At 37.4% G+C, this 25,005-nt stretch overlaps 2 long non-coding RNA genes across 6 annotated transcripts in view; one reads left to right on the top strand and one right to left on the bottom strand.

The window, feature by feature from the left end:
• LOC116153987 (uncharacterized) overlaps positions 1 to 25,005 on the bottom strand; it is a 162,546-nt gene that overhangs the window by 50,872 nt on the left and 86,669 nt on the right. For 2 of the 3 annotated variants that reach the window (XR_010381688.1, XR_010381686.1), the window contains exon 2: positions 1,033 to 1,123. This is a non-coding gene — a long non-coding RNA (uncharacterized LOC116153987). Of the gene's footprint in view, positions 1 to 1,032; positions 1,124 to 15,941; positions 16,048 to 25,005 lie in introns of those variants that run through there. The other variant, XR_010381687.1, reaches the window with a different exon arrangement.
• The window catches only part of LOC116153986 (uncharacterized), a 191,584-nt gene that overhangs the window by 144,703 nt on the left and 21,876 nt on the right, over positions 1 to 25,005 (top strand). Inside the window, exons 4-5 of one of the 3 annotated variants that reach the window (XR_010381684.1) lie at positions 10,248 to 10,330; positions 11,681 to 11,838. This is a non-coding gene — a long non-coding RNA (uncharacterized LOC116153986). Of the gene's footprint in view, positions 1 to 10,247; positions 10,492 to 11,680; positions 11,839 to 25,005 lie in introns of those variants that run through there. The other 2 variants (XR_010381685.1, XR_004137776.2) reach the window with 2 other exon arrangements.

Raw genomic sequence — 25,005 nt, 5'->3', positions numbered from 1 at the left:
ACCACAAACTCTCCCCCGCAACCAATCTCCATAGCCCTATTATACACATTTATTAATTTCATGCAACTGGTAGTAATTCACAGCAGTGATTTGAAAAAAGTCTGGTACTAGAGTGGAAATGTATGCTTTCAAACCTTATTTAAAATCAAATTTTCTCATAGCTTGGTTTCTATTCAGTTCAACTTAATTTCTTTCAGGACCTGGGCCAGCAGTCACGCTAATTTGCATGATCACTTACTGTTTAAACAGGCCCCTTGGTTTTCAATGAATGACCTTCTATATATCATCAGATTTTTGATGCATAAATCAACTACCCTTACTCTGGTAGACCTGGGGCAGGGATGGAGAGGATTGACTGTAACTACAAAGCTGCATAACTGAAAGACAAAAGCATTAAAAGCAAGCCTCCAAAAAAGGAGAGTAAAACTGTGAAATGAAGTATACATTAGGTATACAGGGCACGAATATGCGCATGCAGCTTTTTGATTGAGCTGCTCTATCTGGGCAGCAATATTTTTGTCTGTAGTTTGGCCACCACCACTTCCAGCCTGATACTGTTGTCCTAAATGTCAATAGTCATTTATTAATGCTGAATGAGAAGGAGTTTCAAAGGAAAAAGGGTAGCTGTATTTGAGCAGTTTACAATCTAAGGAGGAAAACCTATGAGACAACCCAGAAGCAGTGTGAGAGCCTTCCAGCCAGTCACAGCCTTAGCAACTTAAAGTAATAAGTATTTTAAAACCATTGCCATCCATATCTTAAGCAATTTCATCCCCATGGAAAAGCTATAAAACCGTTATTCATTCAACACAGTTAAAGCTCATACAGGAGGAAACTGGAAGGTATATACTTGCACAAGTCTGGATCTGTCTTTATGAATCATAAATATAACTACAACAAAGAAATGCTAGCCAGCTCTCTGCTGTGTCAAGGAGTGGTGGGAAAAACAAGCATCTTTTTCTCTCAGCCTAATTGCATTCCTCACCTGGCAGGACAGCCTGGTGGAGAACAAGGCTTTGGAGGCAAACATACCTGGGTTCCTGGTTTCCAGGTCTGGCTCTGCAACTTGACAGCTCTGTAACCTTTAGTACATCACTTGACCTCTAAACATCAGGCTTCTCATCTGTAAAATGGAAATATAAATAATAAAGTTTAAAACCCATATGAAGTTGCTGATGTCAACCATTTTTGACTAATACAAATGGCAGTTACACACGGTTTTACCCAATTATATCTACCCCATAAGGATGTTTGTGAGAATCAAGTGAGATAAGAGCATTATTTGAATTTTCTCTCATCAACAAGATTTTTGTTATTCATTCTACAGTTAATATGGGACCGGGTGAAAAATGGAATCCACATCTGTGGAGAGCATTATATATGAGTGAGTAGAGGATGTCAAATATTTTACCTTCTCCTCTCAAATTTTCTGATTGGATTTCATTTAACCACCACTAAGAGAGATTCTCCCTGTTGAGATTTACGAAATCCAGTGAAGTCATCTTATCAACTATTAAGGAGTGGAGACATTCAGAACTCTTACTGTCAGAGCAAAATAACTGTTATGTTTCCTCCATAAAGCTGCATTAACTTATTAAATCAGCAATTTTCAAATTGTGAACTCTGAAGACCCAGGGCTCTATAACGCATTGCTGGGGAGTCCTTGAAAAGCAAACACAGTAGTCATATACAATATTTAAATTAGAACAGCCTCTGTTTCTCCAACACTAATTCGACTCTACAATAAGAAGAGGGCTCAGAAACAAACTAAAAAAGCGAGAAACAAAAACACAATAACTAAATCTAAGACAGAAGGATCCCACATCTTTAGAGTGTTTAATAGGTTGAGGAGTGACTCCACAGGATCCTGTCTGAGCAGTAAATGGTACTTACACCAGGCTTCCTTTCAAAAATAATTTGGGGAAATAGTAAAGATAATGAAAGGTTTGAACCCATTTAGTGCAGACTATATCTCAAGTGCTATATGTTTTGCTATATAGTCTCTCAAATTGCAAGGCCACTTTCAATTCCAAATAACATTTCCTCTAGATCCAGAAAAGTGGTCCTGCTACTTTCCATAGTCTGTGTCTGAGCCCTGAGAAGATTGACAATCACTATAAAATATTACGAAAAATCACATTTGGTAAATGCAGTCACATTTTAGCCTTCTAAATGGTTTCTCTGAATTTTAATTCTGAGGACATTTCAAAGAAAATTTAATTTTTACTTCTTTTATTACCTTGCACTTTACTCTTCATAATATTTTCTAAGGGCTACTTTATAGCCAAAAAAGAAATGAGTCTTTGAGTCTGTGAATGAGTAAGCCATATTTTCCATAAAATAAAAGAACTAAAATTAATTAGAAGGTGCCATGTTTCAAAACCTAAAACTCTTATAGAATTGATACTTGGCAAACTCTTATACTCGTTCAGCTGTTTAAAGATCACCTATAATATACAAAGCCCTAGGCTATATATTTAGGTTGGTATAGAAAAATGAACAAAAATATTGCCCTTGCCTTCATAAAACTTCCAACCTCCTGGCAAAGGCCAATGATACCTAACTAAAACACAATGTGATAAATATGAAGGAAATGGCATTCAAAAAGTACAATAAGGGGTGCAAAGTATGAAACTGCCAATCACAATCAGGAGTACCAAGGACAGTTTCTTAGAGAAAATACCAGTTTACCTGGGCCTCAAAGGATGTGTGGAGTTTTAAAAATAAAATAGGGAATGAAAGACATTGTAGCAGAGACTAGCATGATGAAAAACATGAAGGTGTGAGAATATATTTTGTAGTGGAGGACATAAAAAAGTCAGTGTGTGTTATGGCAGGAATAAAAGGTACTTGGCAAGAGAAAGATGTGGTAATAAAAAAAGTTGAAGTGGTAGGTTGGTCCAGATTATAAAAGACCTTCAATGCCTCACTGAGGAATGAGAACTTTTTAATTTAAATAGTGGAATCATGGATCAAGATGGTGGAATGTGAGGACATGGAACTACCTCCCCTGAGAAACACACCAAAAATACATCTACATGTGGAATAATTCTCATGGAAAGCTAACTGAAAACTGAGAGAATAACTCCTATACAACCAATAACAACAACAACAACAACAAAAACAACCCAATCAAAAAATGGGCAGAAGACCTAAACAAGCAATTCTCCAGTGAAAACATACAAATGGCCAGTAGGCACATGCACAAATGCTCAAATACCACTAATTATCAGAGAAATGCAAATCAAAACTACCATGAGGTATCACCTCACACCAGTCAGAATGGCCATCATTAAAAAGTCCACAAATGTAAATGCTGGAGAGGGTGTGGAGAAAAGGGAACCCTTCTATATTGTTGGTGGGAATATAGTTTGGTGCAGCCATTATGGAAAACAGTATGGAGGTTCCTTTAAAACTAAAAATAGAGCCACCACATGATCCAGCAATTCCACTCCTGGGTGTATATCTAGAAAAAAACAAAAACTCTAATTTGAAAAACTACACGCACCCCAATATTCATAGCAGCACTATTTACAAATAGCCAAGATATGGAAACAATCCACGTGCCCTTGAACAGACAATTGGCCTTCTACCCAAGCAATAGAAATAAAAGCAAAAATAAACAAATGGGACCTAATTAAACTTAAAAGATTTTGCACAGCAAAGTAAACCATAAGCAAAACAAAATGACAACCTACAGAATGGGACAAAAATATTTGCAGAAGATGAAACTGACAAGGGCTTGATTTCCAGAATATATAAACAGCTCATACAACTTAATAAGAAAAAACAAACAACCCAATCCAAAAATGGGCAGATGACCGAAAAAGCAATTCTCCAGTGAAGCCACATGAATGACCAATAGGCATATGAAAAAATGCTCAATATCACTAATTATCAGAGAAATGCAAATCAAAACTACAATGAGGTATCACCTCACACCAGTAAGAATGACCATCATTCAAAAGTCCACAAATGATAAATGCTGGAGAGGGTGTGGAGAAAAGGGAACCCTCCTACACTGTTGGTGGGAATGCAATTTGGTGCAGCCATTGTGGAAAACAGTATGGAGAGTCCTCAAAAGACTGAAAATAGACTTACCATACGATCCAGAAATCCCACTCCTGGGTATATATCCAGAGGGAACTCTAATTCAAAAAGACACCTGCACCGCAATGTTCATAGCAGCACTATTTACAATAACCATGACATGGAAACAACCTAAATGTCCATCAACAGATGACTGGCTAAAGAAGCTGTGGTATATTTATACAATGGAATACTAATCAGCCATAAAAAATGATAAAATAATGCCTTTTGCAGCAACACGGATGTCCCTGGAGAATGTCATTCTAAGTGAAGTAAACCAGAAAGAGAAAGGAAAAATACCATATGATATCACTGATACGTGGAATCTAAAAACAAAAGGACAAATGAACTTATATATAAAATAGAAACAGACTCACAGATATAGAATACAGACTTGTGGTTGCCAGAGTGGGAGGAGGGTGGGAAGGGATAAACTGGGAGTTCAAGATTTGCAGATGCTGACTGGTATATATAAAATAGATAAACAAGTTTCTACTGTATAGCACAGGGAAACATATTCAATATCTTGTAGTAGCTTATGGTGAAAAAGAATATGAAAATGAATATATGTATATTCATGTATGACTGAAGAATTGTGCTGTAACACTAGAAAGTGACACAATATTGTAAACTGACTATAACTCATTAAAAAAAGTTTTTTTAATATGAACAAGAAAAAAAGCAGACAATTGGCTTAAGAAAAGGTGGTGTATATATACAATGGAATATTACTCAGCCATTAAAAATAAAATATTGCCATTTGCAGCAACATGGATGGACTTAGAGAATATTAGGCTTAGTGAAATAAGAGAAAGAAAAATACTATATGAAATAATACAAATAAACCTATATACAAAACAGAAACAGACTCACAGACATAGAAAACAAACTTATGGCTACCAAAGGGGAGAGAGACAAATTAGGAGTATGGAATTAACAGATACAAACTAGTATACATAGAACAAATAAGCAATAAGGATTTGCTGTACAGCACAGGGAATTATATCCAGTATCTTAAAATAGCCTATCACGCAATATAATCTGAAGAAAAATAACTGAATTACTATGCTGTACACCTAAAACCAAAGCAATATTGTAAATCAACTATACTTTGATAAAGTTAATTAATTAATAATAAATGAAGGAATCATGAAAGGATTGAGTCACATGATCAGACATATTTTAGGCGATATTGGGACAGATGAAGGTTAGATTGAGAAATGTAGAGAATGAGTTGAGGAGATTAATTAGACATCTTTAGCAAAGCCCAGACAAGAATAATAAGGGCCTGGCCCAGCACAGTGGTATCACAATGGGAAGAAGCCAGGGGCAGGAAACATTTCTGAGATTGAAATAATTAGGATAAACTGACTGTTTTGATGTGTTTTCAGAGTAATGTGTAGGAGGACAAGGACAGAATTTCTGCATAAAATAGAATGACTCTGTCCTCTCCATGGCAATTATGTAAGATACAGACCACCAGAGATTAGGAGAATTGAAGGAAAACATCATGACTTAGATTTGGAGCACCTGAGCTCCAGGTGCTATACGGATATCAATGGAGGAATGGCAAAAATGTAATTGATCTGTAGGTCTACTCCTCAACAACAACAACAAAAAAAGACCAAAATTAGAGCCATAGATTTGGACAGGGCAAGATTAAAGTATATGGGCATGAGAAGTAGGCTAAAGTTTGGTGCACCTCTTTAAACTGATACTCTTTCAATACTTGGTTGTATTAGTTTGCTAGAGCTGCCATGGCAAAGTACCATGGGATGGGTGACTTAAATATATTTTCTCACAGTTCTGGAGATTGAAGTGCAAGATGAAAGTGTCAGCAGTGTTAAGGCCTCTCTCCTTGGCTTGTAGATGGTCAACTTCTCCTTGTGTCTGCATATTGTCTTCCCTCTGTACATGTCTGTATCCAAATTTGCTCTTCATATAAGGACAGCTGTAATACTGGATTAGGACTTACCTTAATGACATCATTTTACCTTAATTACCTCTTTAAAGATCCTATCTCCAAATACATCACATTCCTGAGATACTAGGGGTTAGGACTTCGACATATGAATTTGGGCGGGTGGCGGGGACACAATTCAGCCCATAGTCAATCTTTATTGAGAGGAAAGATAGAGCACTGTGTGGGAAAGTGTGGAGAAGGAAAATCACAGGCAACAAATGAGTAATTTAGCTTATCTTTGTGTTTTACACCTTGCTCAGCAAAACAGAAGTACTAGAGATAACCAGACTTACCCTCCCTAGATGGTAATTTTAAATCATTCATTGGTAATTGAGCATGATGGACTGTGTGAAGATCTTAATAAATGGAATCTGACATGTATATGGATGAATATAAGGTGCATGAATCACCTACCAGATATTCAGGCACTCTACACAGCCAGAATGATAAAAAGATCAATGGAATAAAATGCAGAGCCTAGTAACAGACATCTGCATATATGGGAAGTCGATATACAATGAAGGTGGCATCACAAATCAGTGAGGAAGTAAATGGATTTTAGGAAGGTTCATGATAAATTGGTTTAGTCCGTGGGGAAAAAAATCTGTATGATATACAGAGGTGAATTCTGAATGATTTATAAATCTTACCTGTGAAAGGTAATACTATACAGTTAATATAGGAAAATGTTGGCTCTTTGGAGCCAGCGCAGATTGATGGGCATTTCTAGAGAAAACCGGATTAGTCCTATTTTGAACTATCATTAGACCTCTTGAGGGTGCTGTACTTGCTGCTAGGACTCTAACCAAGACTAATTGGTACCAGGTATGAGGGCATGACAAATGGATCCTCGAAATGAGATTCTGGGATTGGGTTTCTCCTATCTGAAGAGTGCACAGAATGCCAGAGGAATAGAAAACTGGCAACCCATAGCATACAGTGGCACCATGGTCACTCAGATTATCACCAGTGGTGGCATCAAGTGAAGATAGAGATCAAAGCGTTGGCAGGTTAAGTGGATGTGGCATTTAATTGCTATGATGACAGTAGTGATTAGTAAGATGATGGGGGAATGACTACTTATAGCTGCTCTGGAAGGTGTATGTAAAGAAAAAGATAAATATGAAACCTTAAATTTTCAACCCAAGGCAGTGGTAGAGAGCCAGAAAGCCTCTGTGGTACCATATAATTTCTTCATCTCATTTGGCTGAAAGACAGACATGGCCAAAAATCAGGCCAGGGCTTGATTGTAAGACAAAGTTGTAATTGTTATTTCATTTAAATATACCAGGCCACCAGGTCTATTTTGCTAAGATAGGAAGTAGTGTGGGATATTTGGACAAGCACAGGCACAACTGATAGCTTTAAATACTCAGATATCTCTGAATCCTTCTCAAAGGGACCTTGATTGAATTGGTATTCCATAGAACATCACCCCAGTCCATTATCTGGGGACATTATACTAACTGGATCTGATGGAAGGACCTCAAAGTCTTAATAAGGCATGTATGCCAGAGAGAGGGAAATAAACCAGTAAAAGTTCACGAGTCTGCCCTGTGGGGAAGTTTCTGTTAGTCCAGTGTTCTGGAGCATATTGGGATGTTTCCTCTAAAGAAGAGAAAGGGAAGCCTGGATGTGCATCCTCACTAGCTTTTGGGGTGCTGGTATCATCTAAGAAGTTTCCACTTGTCACTCTAAGCAAAGTCTTAGGCTTGGTCTTAGTGTTAGTCTTAGGCTGTGTGATTTTCCCTGAAAACTTTGGACTTCAAAAAGAAAAGCTGCATGAGAACCACTGATAACCACTACAGTTTGCCTCCAGAGATTCTAGTTCCAGACAAAACTGTGCATCTCTCCTCATCTCAAAACACATTTATTGGCCTTAAAGCCCACCCAGAACGTATCCGAAGATCAAGTGCCTCTGGGTCTTTATATATGTTGTCTGTGTCTAACACTTTTTCCACAACTGCTTCTTGCTCTTCTGCTGTCTAACTCCTACTAGAGCCTCTGGTCCCAGTGTTATCCTCTGAGGAGTATTTCCTGACCTCCCCTCCACACCCCACAGGACCCTCAGCACTCAGTCAGTGGCCCTTCCTGGGAGCCTCCGGGTCATGCTTCTGTCTAGAATGGAGCACACTGAAGTGAAACTGCCTAAAAGCTCTGGGGGAATAGGATGCCAATTTCTGTGTAACTACAGCATATACACATAGCCTGTCACTTCTCAGGTGTCTGTTTTACTTGCTAGGTAAAAGAATAATGCATACAGGGAAACTTGTACCCAAGACCATACAGCTAGGATTAGAGCCAAGTTCTCACTGTGCCTCCAAATCCTATGGGCTCTACCCAATGGGTACTACCCTGTGGTGCCTCTAGGTTACCTCCTTAATAACCTAGAGTAAAAAGTCTACAATGCAGACGTTATGACATATAACCATCAAGTTTATTTTATGCAGAAAGTGCATCTTTTTACATATATGATCATGTTAGCATCACCACGAAGAGTTCCGGTACCCTCGAGTGAAGACTAGGGAGAAAACATTAGAAAGAAAAGCTGTCCTTAGAACAAAATAGTTGTAAGGAAATGATTACCACAAATGCCTTGAAAGAAAATTCAGATATACATTGTAGTCTTCCTTTACTGTAAAAAATAAAACAAATTTCTACTCTCTTCAATCACTTTAAAATAAATTCTTACACTTATTTTCAGAAATGAGTGATAGCGTAGGTGAAAGTTCACACTTGATCCCTTTTGGTACAGGTAAAGACTTCTCCTGGTTTTTTTGGGGTTTTTTTTTTTTTTTTTTTTTTTTTTTTTTTGCTGTTGTTTGAACTTGTTTATTATGGTAGCCTGAAGGCTGAAGAAGATTATTATTTCTCTCTTATCCTGGCACACTTTCCTTTTCTTTCTTTCTCTCTCTCTCTTTTTAAAAGTATAAATGAAACTCTAGCCCAGTTGGTTCTTCTTGGTCTGATTGCCAGACTTTTCAGTAATCACATCTGAGTTTTATTCAACATGTGGGCAATTTCCATTATTTCGATCCAGCAGTGACCTTTGGAATTCCAGGATCATTTTCCCTCCCCTTCCTGGTGCCCCCACAAGACTCAGAAGCACAAACATCTGAGGGACCTCTGGGCATCTTCACATCTGTTGGCATAGAAGATAAAGGCCACTGTGTGGTAGATTTTCAACAGCAGGTGTTGAGCTTGGGAAAGAGTTTGCTGGTTTTTGAGGGATGGGCAGAAGCAGTACTTGATTCTTAGTTAACAGGCTCTTTGGAAACACTTTGAAAACAAAGTTGATCTGTTTATACACAGCTCACATTGAGAAACCACAGTAAGCAATTGCTAAGTAAGTCAGGCAGGTTTTTGGTTTCAAAGTCGTACATTTTTTATCAATTTTCTACCCAGAGCAACTCAATCTTTGTCTGGGGTTATGCCTCCTTGGTGTATCTTGAATCCATGAAATATTATTTATTCAAGGGGCAACTTACTTGTTCTTATGCTCAGTTCTCAACAGTGTAGTACACAGAGTTGAAATTCTTTCCAAGACTAATTAGCCCAGTGGAAGTTTTCCACTAGGAACAATGCAAGAATGTGGAATACCATCTATATTATCTGCCTTACGAAAGTCTCTGGAATCACTGCTTTTCTTTGCTCACTGGCAGTAAAGACTCTAAATTACAGAAACAATAGAAGCACTGTGTTTAACTCAAAATATCACTGAAATCCCATTTTAGGAAAATCTGTTTCTTTCAAATTTTCTCAGAGAAGTACAAAGTGTTGCTTGGTGTGCAGTTATCTGCCGGTATAAATGGTATAAAAGGTATAAATGGATGATTACTTAAATGCAGCTACTTTTAAAAGAGAGTTAGAGGACTTTACAAAAGCACCAAGCTGTGCTTGCCATACAGGTGAGACTCATGCAAGTAAATAATTTAACTTAAAGGATTGTTAGAAACTTTTCTTATCTCCTTATCTGGGCAATAATTGCTATATCTCTAATCTGCTTTTTTAAGAGCAGTATCTTAAAAGTCAGGAACTATTTAATGGGAATGGAAAGGTAGGTGAGAGTGTCAAAAATAAATGATTATCTTTATCTAAACACCAAGAAGTATTACCTTTCCTATCCTTGTAGCATGAAGCTGACCACAACCTCCCTCTGAGACCTTGCAATAAATATGTTTTTAATATCCCACAGATTTGGAATTTTGGAGCAGTGTTCATCTCAGAAGATCATGTTCAAAAGAGCTTCAATTTGTCGGCCCTAATGATTTTGAAGAGGTGAGTTTCAACTCAGATATTCTGTACTACTGTAATCAGTGAGCTGGCCCTTTCACTGGGCACCGCCGAATCCTTTTGCAGAGAATGAGCTTTCTGTGACTCCCAAGTAGTGAAACAGTCTTTATTCTCTAGGTTATCCTTTTAAAGTAAGCTCCTGATAACTGTGGACTAAACATTCCTCTTACACAACCACATTCTTGCTTCTGCTTTCACGTATGCGAGTACTGCCTGTGTACTGCAGATTCTCAACAGCTTATGTCAGATTCCAGTAGGCAGTTGCCTAGGAGGTTTTGCAGACCTTTGTGATCAGACTTCTTTTTCACACTGGATGAAAATTTGCTGTTAATAGATGAAAGTGTCAGAAAATTCAGTGTATTTTATTCCTCACCCTGCCAGCCACCAAGCAGGGATATTCCACTGCTGGAGAGGAAGACCAGGTAGGAATGTGGGTGACTTAGCAGAAATCCATCCCTACTAGAGGAAAAAAAAAAATTAAAGCAAGTGTCTGGGTGATGGGTCCATGGTCCAAAGACACAGGCCATGCCATAGACATGTTAGGCAAGCCAATCCGAGTGTTATAACTGCATCTTCCAGTTGGCATTCAGATAGAACCATATATTTGCAAATTGTTTCCCAAATATTTTTCTTAGCTTTGCTTCACCACTGTTTTATCAGGACTGCTCCTTTCTATTTCACAGAAGGGGAAAGTAAGAGATTACCAGACTGGCATAAGATAGCTTATCTCCTCTGTCAATTCAGTGTTGACATCAGTTTTCTCCTCTTTCCTCACCTAGCTGACCCAAATGGCCTTCACTTTTCTGTTATTGCCATTGTTGCTGGATCTTTGTAATAAATGTGAATCTGTTTCAACTAAAGGTGTAATTCCAGACCTTCTGGCAGGCCTGAGGCAGGAGAAATAACAAAGATACTAACGGTGAGGGAAACTACTAGAATTTCCATGGAATGAAAGTATCACTAACAAATAACATATCTTGCCTCAAGGAGTCAAGAGACTATTAGATTTCTTTTATTATTTTTATTCTTTACCATAATAATTCATCCTCAGTCATCTACCAGCAAAGAGTACATTTACTTTTACTCAAAATATCACATCCTCAATTTCGCAGAAATAACCTTTTCAGAGTAAAAGACACTATGGCATTGTTTTCCACAGGTGGTCATTCCAATATCTCTGTTTCCCACAAGATCTTCTAAACCTTGCCACTCGTGTATCAAGAGGTGAAGTCTAACTATCCTCTTTCCTTGTAACCAACAAAATGCGGTAAAAGTCTGTGTGACTCTGAGCCTAGGTCAGAAAAGTAATGTTCTGTCTTCCCCTTTGTTTGACAGAACACTCATACTGAGTCCTGAGCCACTACGTAAGCAGTCAGGCTGCCATGAGGCCACCACACCACACTGTGAGGAAGCCCAAATGAGCCTACCAGGAGAGACCACGTGCAGAAGCCCTGACACTCTATGAAGACAACAGATAGAGAGCTGGAGAGAGAGATGGGGGGAGCTATGCCCTGGCAGCCAGCAGCTGCTCAAGACTGCTGTTTTAGCACCAACAACTAACTGTCTGTAACCGTGTAAAAGATCCCCAGCTAGATCCACATAGCTGAGCCCGTCCCAAATTTGTGACCCACAGAAACTATGAGACTAGATTTGATTGTTTCTGTTTTAAGCCACTAGCTTCCTGGGGTGATTTGTTATGCAGCAATAATAACCAAAACAGACTCTGTCCTTCACAGCATAGAAAAGACAGCCTGTGAATTTATTTCTCTGAGACTTCTATAATCACTGGCAAGATGGGAATTGAAGGGATAATGAACTGACCACCATAATACTCGCTTCCTTTTGCTCCTTTAACTTGAATTAGTTTCATAGAAAAATTGGGAGATAATGTGGCGTAACCTACACACACATCTTACAGCACTGGATTTTGCCAGTTTATACTCATCTGGCAGCATCATCTTCAAGGTAAGCAATGCTCTTCTGGGTCAAGGTCTGATTTAAACTAGACCATGTACATTCCCTCCATCCTTAAAAATTCTGTAACTTTCCGGGTGCAAGAACAAAAATAGCATCACGTCATCTCTTCAGTAGTTAGTAATAAGCTTCGCGAAATGTTTTTCTTGTTGCCCCTGTTTTATTTATTTTGAAATGTATTTATTTTTATGTAAAGCTGAATGTACTGACACATGCTGTACCTTTCCTTTAGAAAAAGTGCATTTGCTTGACATGGCAGCTGCGTGCACACAGCTGACATGTTCCACTGGTGCAAAACGGATAATTTCTACATTTCACAGATCTTGCCTTCTCACTAATTTGGCAAAGTGGGTGTTTGGGACTGCTTCTTTTTATTTATTTTACTTATTTTTATTTCTTGGCACTTTGCAAAGCTTGAGTGTAAGGAAAGAGAGGAAGAATACCAAGTTGATTTTGCAAAACCAAAAAACAAACATGGAAAGAATTCTGCAAAGAATCTGCTGTTAGATACTCTGCTGTGCTAGGGTGATTATGCTCTCATTAAATGTTATATGTTAGAGACATCCAGGTTATGGCAACTAAAATTACAGCCAGTAACTTTTACTTTTGCATTTTTCATGAAGACAATGAGAAATTGCTCTCACACATTAACAATCAGTCATGCCCTTAGTAAAAGACGGATGAAAGTGAGTGGTATCTCCTTGAATATCACATTTGTTTTAAAAATCAAGTAGGCAACTCCAAGGTTAAGAAATGTAATGTTTTTTCTGAATCATAAAAATGAAAAACTGACTATGGCCCACTTCATTTTAACTAATTCACCCAAAGAGTTCAAGGAGTAGAAAGAAATTTTATTTTGTAGAAAATGGGAGTTCTAAACACTGCTCACCTGCTTTAGAATGTAACCGTGTTATTTTTTGGATACTTGGTCGCTTGTTATCTTGGGCTTTCTGTGGAGTTTTATGATGATTATTATTATTCACAGTTCTTAAATTAAAAATACCTTCTTGGTTCTTGAACTGTCCCCCATTTATGTTATTTGTATCCTTACAAAGCAGCTCAGTGATTTGTGTATACTTAATACTCTTTCCTAGGTAATGAATGCATAACTTTTATACCAAGCAGAGTCTTATTCATTTCCTCTTTTGAAAACACTATCAGTAAAAACTACTCACATTCAACCTGCTTACAGTTTTGGCAGAGATTGAAAATGTTATGACTCCAAGATACACCATTAGCTTAATATCTGATCTCATTAAGCTATGTTGCTTTCTAAGCATAATGTAAACAAAGTAGAATTATTAACAACTTCCCTGAGTCATACAGTATAATTTATTTTTCTAGCAGCCAGTTGTTAAATGAGGATATGTCTTTACATAGCACTTGTATTTCATTGCATTCTGTGTCTTCACTGTTCATGAAAAAATAATTCTGCTTTCAAGGACATGAAAAAAATAAAGAAACAAACTCCAAAGTAAAATACCTTATTTTTAGTATCACATTTCCAATAGTATGAACAGGTTTTTAACAAGTCCACAGGGCTGTATTTTTTAAAAGTGCTCGCCATTAATTTATCATGTTTCTTATTTGGCATTAAATGGAAAAATAATTCAAAATTAGATTTCAACTATATAAAATATATCATGATTACATATATTTTATTGCAAATTTCTACTTAGGTGATTAACACTTCCAGAATATCAGTATTAGCTATTGAGCTTGAGGCTTGCATTATTAATTTTTTTTTCTTTCTTTCCCTAACCAAGCAAAATGAAAACCAACTCTTTTCTGGATGTAACCAGTTTTAACTTGAGTTTTCCATAACGAGCTACTTCTGCATTTGTCTTTTTACATCATCCTACTTTTCATTAACAGAACTTAAACCAAAGGCAGTTCTGTGCTATGCCAAACAAAATGATGCTCATTATGAACACAAAATGTAGCCCTCCCTGTTAGGTTTTATTACTTTCACTTAGCGGCTAAAAGTAAACAAAACCTATTTTAAAAAGCAACCTTTAAGTGCTCTCCATTTGGACATCATGCTTTGTTGGTGACTTGGATAAAAAAAAAAGACCTTTAAAAATATGTTAACATTATTTGACCACGTTTATATATACTATAGATATAGATACAGATGTCTAAAATTTTCTGCAGACTGTAATTTCAGACTACACATAGACTATCAGAAATTACTAAACTTAGCTTCCCTTGGATGGTTTCAGGCAGCCTGGACCTATTCAGGAGTAGGCACTCCAATAGCACATGAGAGCTAGCAAAATTCAGGGAAATGAGACTATGGAGCATTCAATAAAGGACACTTGGCTAGTTTTACATCATTCAATAAAAAAAAACAAATATTCACAAAACAAACAGTGCCCAGGAAGGACTAAAAAACATCGCCTTTGCCTCTTTTATGACATTACCAATAACATGCCTACCAGACAAAGACATTTTGGCAGTCGTTACATTGGGACTATTTAAATAGCCATTTTTTTCCAGCAACTAGTGCATTTCTTGGAGCAATATGAGTTGCCACCCACCCAGCATAAACCCCACTAAATGCTTTCTTAGATTACAAAATATGGAATAGTTAATACAGAAATTTTATGCAAAGTTCTTTCAGAAACTGGATCCCCCCACCTCTGCCAAAAAGAGGTTCCTTAAGTTGCTTCCTTCTGTCCATTTTAAAAGCTGAGTTTGGCATCAAAAACATTTAAGAAAATGACAGAAAAATGAGCGTCATCAGCAACTTCAAAGTAAGGCCATACAATTCACAATTTGTTACTAAAAGTCTTCCAGGTCTAAACCACACATGGAGGTATTTTTCCCCTCATTTCTCAAAGCAGAAAAAGCTGTATTGAAGATCACCCAAGTTTATTAATTTTGCAATTGATTATACTGATTGCATGAAGATTTCCATTGCAAAAACAGATTTTTAAGGACTAAAAATAAGACAATTATGCAGGTTACTCATTTAAACGAATAAGTAACTACAGGTTTTAAAGTAGCAGACACTTAAAGCACAGAGAGTCATTTGCCCCCTTCTTTCACCTGTCTGAAATTTCTATTCATCGTTTCAAAAAGGAGAGTGGAGGAGGGAGGCAACGCATGTTAAATGATAGCAATCAAAACCCTTCGATGCAGCAGTTCAAAAATCTAAAATGATGATCTGTGGGAGCTTTACAGATAATTAAAATACAACATTGTCTTGATAAAGTACCTCCACATAATTAAATAGAGCCTGATCCTCAGAAGGGGAAATCAAAAAATCCTCTCTAGGGGCTGAAAGGTCTTCAAATGATGGTGCTAAGGCTCAGCCAGAGCTTCCTCCCACCAGCACATTCCTACTTCAGTCCTTCCAGCGGTTCTCAACAGGGAAGGGGGACTGGACATTTTCAGTTGTCCCATTGAGGGTGCTCATGGCATTTAGTGCCAGAGGCCAGGGATGCCAAACAGGCCCACGAAATAAAAGATTGCCCCACCCCCAAAGCCCTGACTCCTTAACAAAAGAAGACCTTTTATATTTACTTTCATCTACCTAGGATGCACCAACAAATTTGGTGAAGGATGAGCGAAATCTCCCTTGGATGTTAATTTTAACTGAATAAACAGAACCTATTACCATTACAATGAAATGCAGAGTTTCTCAAACTGGCCTGATGTCTTCCTAGCACTTAAGTTCCATGAAGGCAGAATTTCTTGTCTGTTCTGTTTGCTGATGGAGCCCAGCACCTAGAATGTGACAGACATATATTACATTTAATAAAGACATGTTCAAAAAATGATTGAGTCAAAAAGGATCCAATGGAATGATTAATAAAAATACAAATGATTAGGCTCAGCCTACACCTACTGAATGAAAAACTCAAGGATCAAGCCAAATAGATCTGGGACAATGCCTTGCTCTACCACTTAATTAGGTGTGACCTTAAACAAGACACCCCATCTCTCTGAGTCTGATTCATTTATTAAATAAATGGTTTAGGATGCCTGCTCTATTTCAGCATTGTGCTACTGCTGAGGATATACTGATGAGCAAAACAATGCAGTCCTTGCCTTCATGGAGCTCATGGGTCCTTATCATTAAAATAGAAATAAATAATATCAGTGCCTATGGTTGATGTCCAAGTCAAATGAGATGAAAATGTAAGTTCAAAATTCAACAACAGAGCCTTTGTATGGAATCTGATTTTTTACTGACGTCCTATTTACATGGCAATAAAAGGAAAAATCACCCCTGCTCAGCACACGGCAAGGCTTTCTGAAAACAGTCTTTAACATGTCTCTTACCCAAGCACCATCCTGTGTCAGAAGCCACCCAACTCTACTGTCAGTCAAGAAATCAGACCAGTAGATACCTGTGTTACAAAACCTTTTGTCTTTTTTTCATTTGAAGTTTTTATTATTCAGGACTCCATATTTCAACTAAAGGGTGAAATTAGTACTTAATTATCATCATCAACATTAATCACAATGCTTCTTATTTGTAGAGTGCACTCACATGTATCTTATACAATCTTAACTCATTTAAGGTAGGCAGAGTTGATACTATACCATTTTATAGATGCTCGAAGAGCTGAGGCTCTTTCACCCACAGCATTACACTGGGAAGAAAGAACCTAGGTCATGCACAGGTCTTCTTTCTGTTAGACTTTTAAGGAAAGTCGCTCAGAGCAGAACAGGTTCTTCTAAAGCCTTCCCTGTCAGTAGTGTGACCCACGGACCAACGGGCACAGCATCACCTGGGAGTTTGTTAGAAATTCAGAATTTCAGGCCACATCTCATCCAATGGAATAAAAATTTGCCTTTTAGCCAGACCACCCAGGTGTTTTGTATGCATGTTAAAGTTTGAGACACATCTTTCTAGGAAAAATAACTGTTTTACATGGAGCACAGGTTGAATCATTTAATAACCTTTGGAATTCTTAAAAGTGCTGAACTAGTGACCAATACATTGTATAACACCATCTAATAAATGATTATTCTTCATGAGTAACCTGTGAGTGGATGAGTGAATGAATGAGTACTCTAAATACCACAATGAATTTTCTAGTGTGTTCATTTTTTCTTGCAAAAGTACAATAAAGCATCAGGATGAATGTTCCTTTTCCTGCTGTCAGTCATCTACTCACTCTTGAGTCCTCCAACGTAGTCTTTGGTTGGAGAGTTTGAAATACAAAATTTCACTTCCACAGTATGCATTTGAACACCTAATTATTTCTTTAAAACCCTGTGTGTAGGATCAACTACCTTCTCATAGCCACTAGCAAGGCTTGAGAACCAGAGGCTGAAGGAACACTGGGACATAAGAATCATTTATTTTGCAAAATTTTTGTACCTCTCCTCATGCAGTGCACAGATTAGCACCAGAGAAGACATGGAGAGTTTTAGCTCCCTCCTTAGTAGCACTATGTGGGAATCAAAGATGAAAAGGTATTGTCATTAAGAAACTGACATTCTGAAATTTGAATAGTTGTGCTATAAGTTACAATATGATAAATTCCACCAGAAAGGAAAAGATCAAGTACCCTGGACATTGAGAGGAAGGGGTCACTATATGTAGATTACGTAAGACTATATATAGAAAACCCTAAAAAGTCCACACAAAAACTACTAGAACTAATCGAAGAATTCAGCAAGGTAGCAGGTTACAAGATTAACTTACAAAAATCAGTTGCATTTCTTTACACTAACAATGAATCAACAGAAAAAGAAAGTAAAGAAACAATCCCCTTTAAAATAGCACCCAAAGTAATAAAATATCTAGGAATAAATCTAACCAAGGAGGTGAAAGACTTATACAAGGAAAACTATAAACCATTGACGAAGGAAATTAAAGAAGACTTTAAAAAAATAGAAAGATATCCCATGCTCCTGGATCAGAAGAATCAATATTATTAAAATGGTCATACTGCCCAAGGCAATCTACAGGTTTAATGCAATCCGTATCAAATTGCCCAGGACATATTTCACAGAACTAGAAAAAATCATAATAAAATTTATATGGAACCACAAAAGACCTAGAATTGCCAAAGCATTACTGAAGAAAAAGAAAGAGGCTGGAGAGGAAGAGGAGGCTCCTGTGCTCTGTGGTCAGGAGTCAGGAGGGCAGGCAGTTTTCAACAGGAAATGTGTTCTTGAGCAGTATCCCTGCAAGCTGAGATGGAGTTCAGATAAGGTCCCGGGGACTGAAGGAACAGCAACTGGATCTAATTGTCAGAGAGGAGGCTCAGTGACCACAGTATGTGTGTGTTTTGGGGACAGGGGATTCCAGGGAGCTTAGTTGGTAACAACTAAGGCTCAGTCTGGGAACAGTCTAGAAGTGCAAGTTGACTTTCACAAAGCTCCTTCCACCACTGCAGAGCTGCCATTCTCATCCCTGCCTCAATGAGGGCTGGTTTGGGAACTGTAACAGTTTGAGGACAGCCATGTGCTGAGTAGGGGAAACGATGGAGGAAGCAAAAGCAAGAGGAAGGAGCAGCGGAGTGGAGCTAATATGACATTCCTCGTCAAACGTGTACTTTCTAGAATGTAAATTCTCTAGAATTCCTGCCCTACAGAAAAAAAAAATCTTTAGAAAGCTACCTTTGGCAAAGTCCTGGTAGATCTTCATACACACAGAGGGTGTTCATTCAGTAAACATTACCAGGTGGGAATGGCTCACAGTGTCAAGCAGTTGGCCCTCCTTTGTGCCTTCTCTGCTCAGATTATTAAAATGTGTTGCAGCCAGATTAGAGGGACTTTCTTTTCATATCGTGTACCATCATTTAAACTTGGCTGCAGGATTCTCCGACTAGATACTTCTCACAGTCCCAGAAACTAGGATGGACATAGGAAAAATAAATAGGAAAATCTATACTAATTCCTGTAGGTTTTCCATGTATTTTATTTTTAGCATGTTCTCTAGGATTAAGGTTTCTGTTCTTTTTATTTTGTTTTTGTTTTTTCAATACAAGCAGACTACGTGACTTCTTGTTGCATATCGTTTTCACACACAGCAGAAAAATAATAGATTCTGGGTACTGTGTGTTTGTGTATATTATTTGGAGGTTTTGTGCTGGCTCACCTGTCACTATTTCTATCCAAACGACTATTTCATAACACTCAGGAGGGATCAAAAGGACAAACCTAATAATTTCCCTGCCCTCCCTTACCTTTCCACCCAATTCCATGCTGGGCAGCCTCTTTTAGATCGGAAAAACGTGTACATTTCGCTGAAGAAATCAGCACTAACAGGAGCATCTTTAAATTGGTTCTTCTCAGGTTTGATTTCTTGAAAGAGAAAATGGAAAAGTTAACACTAAAGACCTCAGGTGACTGAGATTTCTGAGAGTCACAGGAACAAATTCAATTATGGAATGCTGCCCCTCCCAACCAAGACCTATCCCCTGTCTGGCACTGGTTATTTTCCCCAGTCGCTTCATCTGAGCACTAATGTTTGGTTGATACCAGTGTCCACAGAAATGAGCAGTGAGATTTCACCAAAATTATGTTTAGCCTCCAGCTACTTGGATGAGAAGTTATTGTGTCCACCTGCAGTAAACATGGGAAAACAGCCCCAAAGTAGGCATTCTAAGTCAATGGCATTTACCCATCTCTCATTCAAACCAGGGGCATTCTCATGAGCCATATTCAGACAAAAAAAAAGATTCTGAATATTAAACTATACATTTAAAATCCAACTCAGATGACACGACACACCCTGCTGTGAAAGTGACATGCTCCCAGTGGAATCCTTAAAATCTCTCAACACTTGACATAATCCTAATTGCCATGAGTTCTGTGACCACTGTTTCTTCACAAAGTCAATGTTTGAGCCATTTTATTCTAAGTTTCAACAAAGACGTAAGAAATAAAGAATCACTATCACTCATATTAGTTTTCATTTGCATTTCGTATTGTCCACGGGTTGTATGAAGTAGGAAGCAGAGATAGTTTGTACCCTCATAGCCTCTGCCCCTGGTTTAGTTCTTTATACCAAGAAGAGGAAAACAACTAGACATTTCTGTGTTGATTTGGTTAACATTTTCTCTTTAGGTGACTCCAGACTTTCCTGATAATATTTATCTGTAATTTCTATAGGAAACTATAATCTGTATTCTTTATGAAAATATCCATCAGTTTCACAATTTTCCTGAAAGCTGGTAAATTCTGCTAAAATGATTGCACAGTTACCCACCTGTGTGTTAACTCCTGCCCAGACACTAAAGCTAAAACGTGACTATTTCAACTTTTAAAATAATGCCACAAAAAAGGCAATGCATAACTCATATAAAAAATAAGGACAATTAATGGCAATTAAAGTGATTGGCATTTATTCCTATAATTCTCTTAAATATATTACATAAAGACATTAGGTACATTAAGAAAACTGAGTAAGACAAGACACAATAAATCTCCTAGAAGAAAACATAGGCAAAACGTTATCTGACATACATCTCAGCAATGTTCTCCTAAGGCATTCTACCCAAGCAATAGAAATAAAAGCAAAAATAAACAAATGGGACCTAATTAAACTTACAGGCTTTTGCACAGCAAAGGAAACTATAAGCAAAACAAAACAACAACCTATGGAATGGGAGAAAATATTTGCAAAAGATGAGGCTGACAAGGGCTTGATTTCCAGAATATATAAACAGCTCATACAACTTAATAAGAAAAAAACAAATAACCCAATCCAAAAATGGGCAGAAGACCTAAATAAACCTAAATAAGCAATTCTCCAGTGAAGACATATGAATGGCCAATAGGCACATGAAAAAATGCTCAATATCACTAATTATCAGAGAAATGCAAATCAAAACTACAATGAGGTATCACCTCACACCAGTAAGAATGGCCATCATTCAAAAGTCCACAAATGATAAATGCTGGAGAGGGTGTGGAGAAAAGGGAACCCTCCTACACTGTTGGTGGGAATGCAGTTTGGTGCAGCCATTGTGGAAAACAGTATGGAGAGTCCTCAAAAGACTGAAAATAGACTTACCATACGATCCAGAAATCCCACTCTTGGGCATATATCCAGAGGGACCCCTACTTCAAAAAGACACCTGCGCCCCAATCTTCATAGCAGCACTATTTACAATAGCCAAGACATGGAAACCACCTAAATGTCCATCGACAGATGACTGGCTAAAGAAGCTGTGGTATATTTATACAATGGAATGCTACTCAGCTATTAAAAAGAATAAAATAATACCATTTGCAGCAACACGGATGTCCCTGGAGAATGTCATTCTAAGTGAAGTAAACCAGAAAGAGAAAGAAAATACCATATGGTATCATTCATATGTGGAATCTAAAAAAATAAATAAAAGACAAATGAACTTATTTACAAAACAGAAAAAGACTCACAGACATAGAAAACAAACATGGTTATTAGGGGGATGGGGGTGGGACAGGATAAATTGGGAGTTTGAGATCTGCAGTTACTGACTGATATATATAAAATAGATAAACAAGTTTATACTGTATAGCATAGGGAACTATATTCAATATCTTGTAGTAGCTTACAGTGAAAAGGAATATGAAAACAAATATATGTGAATTCATGTATGACTGAAGCATTGTGCTGTACACCAGAAATTGACACAACATTGTAAACTGACTTTATTTCAATTGAAAAAAAAGAAAAAAAAAAGAAATTTGAGACCGTTTTTTTTTTACTTTCAGAGAAATGGAAATTACTCTAATCCTAATATGAAGATGCTTTGGATTTTCTCATAAATGTGAAATTTCACTGACTCCTGGTTTATTTCTTGGCTGTTCTGTTGTACAAAAATACAATTTTTAAAAAAGTGCACGCAACCATAGCACTTATAGAAATCTGTACCCCAGATTCCCACTGACAGTAACATATCTTCCGTTCTCGAGTTACGCCCATCTGGATGGAGAGATGAACCAAAGTGTTAAACTGAATATTTAAGCCTTACCACACAGATAATTAACCTCGAGTAGTACAAGAACTTTCGTGTTTCTTTCCTTAATTTTGCCTCAGGTATTAACCACCCAAAAAGTAAAAGGCTTCATTTAAACATCTCTGGCAAACAACTTGGTTGACATTTCACATGACATTACAAGAACTTCACTAATATGACTTCCAAAAAATTAAAAGCTAGTTTGGATTGCTGTTGCTATTGGATGCTTGGGGCCAGTTGGAATAGACAGAACTCTGCAGCTAATTAGAAATGCAACAGGATGAGGAAGCAGTCTGGCATGGTTTCTCTTTAATGGTTAGGCTGGAGCTAGTTCTAAAGAGAGTCTATGTTGCAGTTTACTAAAGAGTTGGTGCCCCTGGTTTGATCCTCAACAAAGAGCATTCTAATTGTCATTGAAATTAGACCAAACTGGTGGAAACAAGTCTTTAAAATAACGCAAACATTATCCAAATCATAATCCTAATCTCAGTCCTGAATAAGCAAGACTAATTAATAGAAGAGGCTGTGGGAGAATTAATAATTGGTTGGCATTTTTAGTGGTCCCGGAATTAAGTATCTTCTAATAAAATTACCCTTAGCTGACAGATAATCTGAAAGGACTTTGCTCAGTAAGAAGATGGTAATTAGCTTCGTTGATTAAGCACATTAGCTCCCTCTTTAATTTTAAATAAAATGTATGGGAAGAACTAGCCAGTCAGCAGTGCAAAGAGCAAGGCAGAGATATACAGAGAGAACCCCGAGACACCATGAGAGGGAGACTGGAGGCAGTGGAAGCTAGTCCCTAAAGCTGCCTCATATTTAATAAGTTCTTAGTAGGTGCTGGGCTTTTTGGTTAAACACTTTACCTGCTTCATTTTATTTAACCCTTGCAGCCATATGAGAGTCAACTGCTACCCTATTTCTCATATGAAAGTACTGAGGGTTAGTGAAGTAAGGTTACCAGATTGCAAAGCTTGTGCTACTCCAGCTAAGAATACAACCATAAAGAGCCTCTGATCACAGCCCTAAGGACCATTTTCTCCTGATCCTGAGGAAGTAAAGCAGTGTTTTCTAGAGCCAGCAATCCTTCTCTGAATTAGTGCTGATTTTACCTGTTATGGAATTGAGAAGACTCCTTTTAAGTGCAGGGGAACAATTATTAGCTAATGGAACTCATATTTGGCTTTCAGGACATTGGGGTGGAAAAATGAATACAAATATTCTGTGGCATTTCTCCAACATCCTGAAAAGCACTGGTTATTTCCTCCCTCTTTCAGGATTACTATTGTCTGAGAGGTAAGATTACTAACAGTTAGAAGCAGTTCCCAGTATCAGGACAATTAGTACTAAGACAAAGGTTCAAGAAATCTATGAGCCCCTTTGCTTACTGGTCTTCTGATAACAAGACACTGGAACTCCTTCAAGAATTAAAAATGGGCAGGAGATAGTGTGTTTGTCGCTGCTCCTGACCTCCCCTTTATGATCATTGAATCCCTTATGTCATAGCGGGAAGTAAAGTCGTCATTGATGGTAAACTCTTCCCAGAAACTTCTTGTGCTTATGCTACACTTCCCGGACTCCTACTAAAGATTATGTGTTGTTAAAAAAAAAAAATCTCCTTCTCAATCTCAAATGTGTGTGTGTGTGTGTGTGTGTGTGTGTACATTCTCCACTTGGTATATATACATCAGAGTGGAGAATTTCACAAAACACCCCTGTTCATAGTTCATCTCCCCAGTCGAGTTGTCAGTTCTCCCACCGGTGTGACAAGAGGAGTCTCTGCTTCTTTATCAATATGACAAGAGGAGAATTTGCTTGTATTGGTATCTTTACTTTGAAGTGAAGTGAAACCCCGCCGCTTTTATTTTGTTGGTAAAAATCCTTAAGAACCCTCCTATCTTTGACCCCATATGGAGTCCTATAATCTAGTCTCACTTGGGGCACCAGAACCTTTTAGGCCATCACTGCTGAAATTGGTACTGGAAAGGAAAATAATATCTCTTGGAAAAGTCAGAGAGACTAAGGAAATTGTGTGTGGAGAATATTAGAAAGAAAAAAGCTGAGAGGGATTTTTTGTGTTTCATTTTTACTCACACTTTTCAAGTTAACTCTTTGCTGTTTACAGTACTTCAGTTTGCTTTGCTTTGCTTTGTCTCACATATTTTTGTGAATCACCTTTAGAACTAAAGCATTATGAAGTATTAAGAAAATAATTGTTTTTTAAAACAGTTCCTTGGAGCTTTTTATTTCACGTATAAGACACACCATCCAAGAGGTTTTTGCATCAATGTCTAAGAAATATATAAAATGATATTGTTAGGCTTTAGAAAGAAAACATTACTGAGGCTAATAGCAGTTACTAATACAAAGTAGACAGGGAGGAAATGGTTCTATTTTTATTTATGTATAGTACAGATATCCCTTATTCCTTTTGTCTAAGTAAATTCCTTGTATACATTTTCTAATGTATACAACAGTTAAAATAGAGATAAATGATCAGAAACCAAGAGGACAGAGGATAAAAATAATTTTGCTAAGAAGAGTGCTACAACTAATTCCTAATTTGACTTCAAACTTTTAAGAGTCAGAACAAAGTAAGGGAAAGAAAATGAAGGTTACCTTATTATTATCAAGATTACCAAAAGAAACAAATGCTTTTCTGACAATAAATGCCAGTGGAAATTGGTCACTCAAATTATTATATAAGGGTTATTTGAAAAAACCTTTAAATAACTTCAATTGAAATTATATTACAGGAATAGAGCTTAA

The sequence above is a fragment of the Camelus dromedarius genome, chromosome 7, assembly GCF_036321535.1.
Source record: "Camelus dromedarius isolate mCamDro1 chromosome 7, mCamDro1.pat, whole genome shotgun sequence".
NCBI classification, from domain to species: Eukaryota; Metazoa; Chordata; class Mammalia; order Artiodactyla; family Camelidae; genus Camelus; species Camelus dromedarius.
This window is presented reverse-complemented; position numbering and strand designations above follow the sequence as displayed.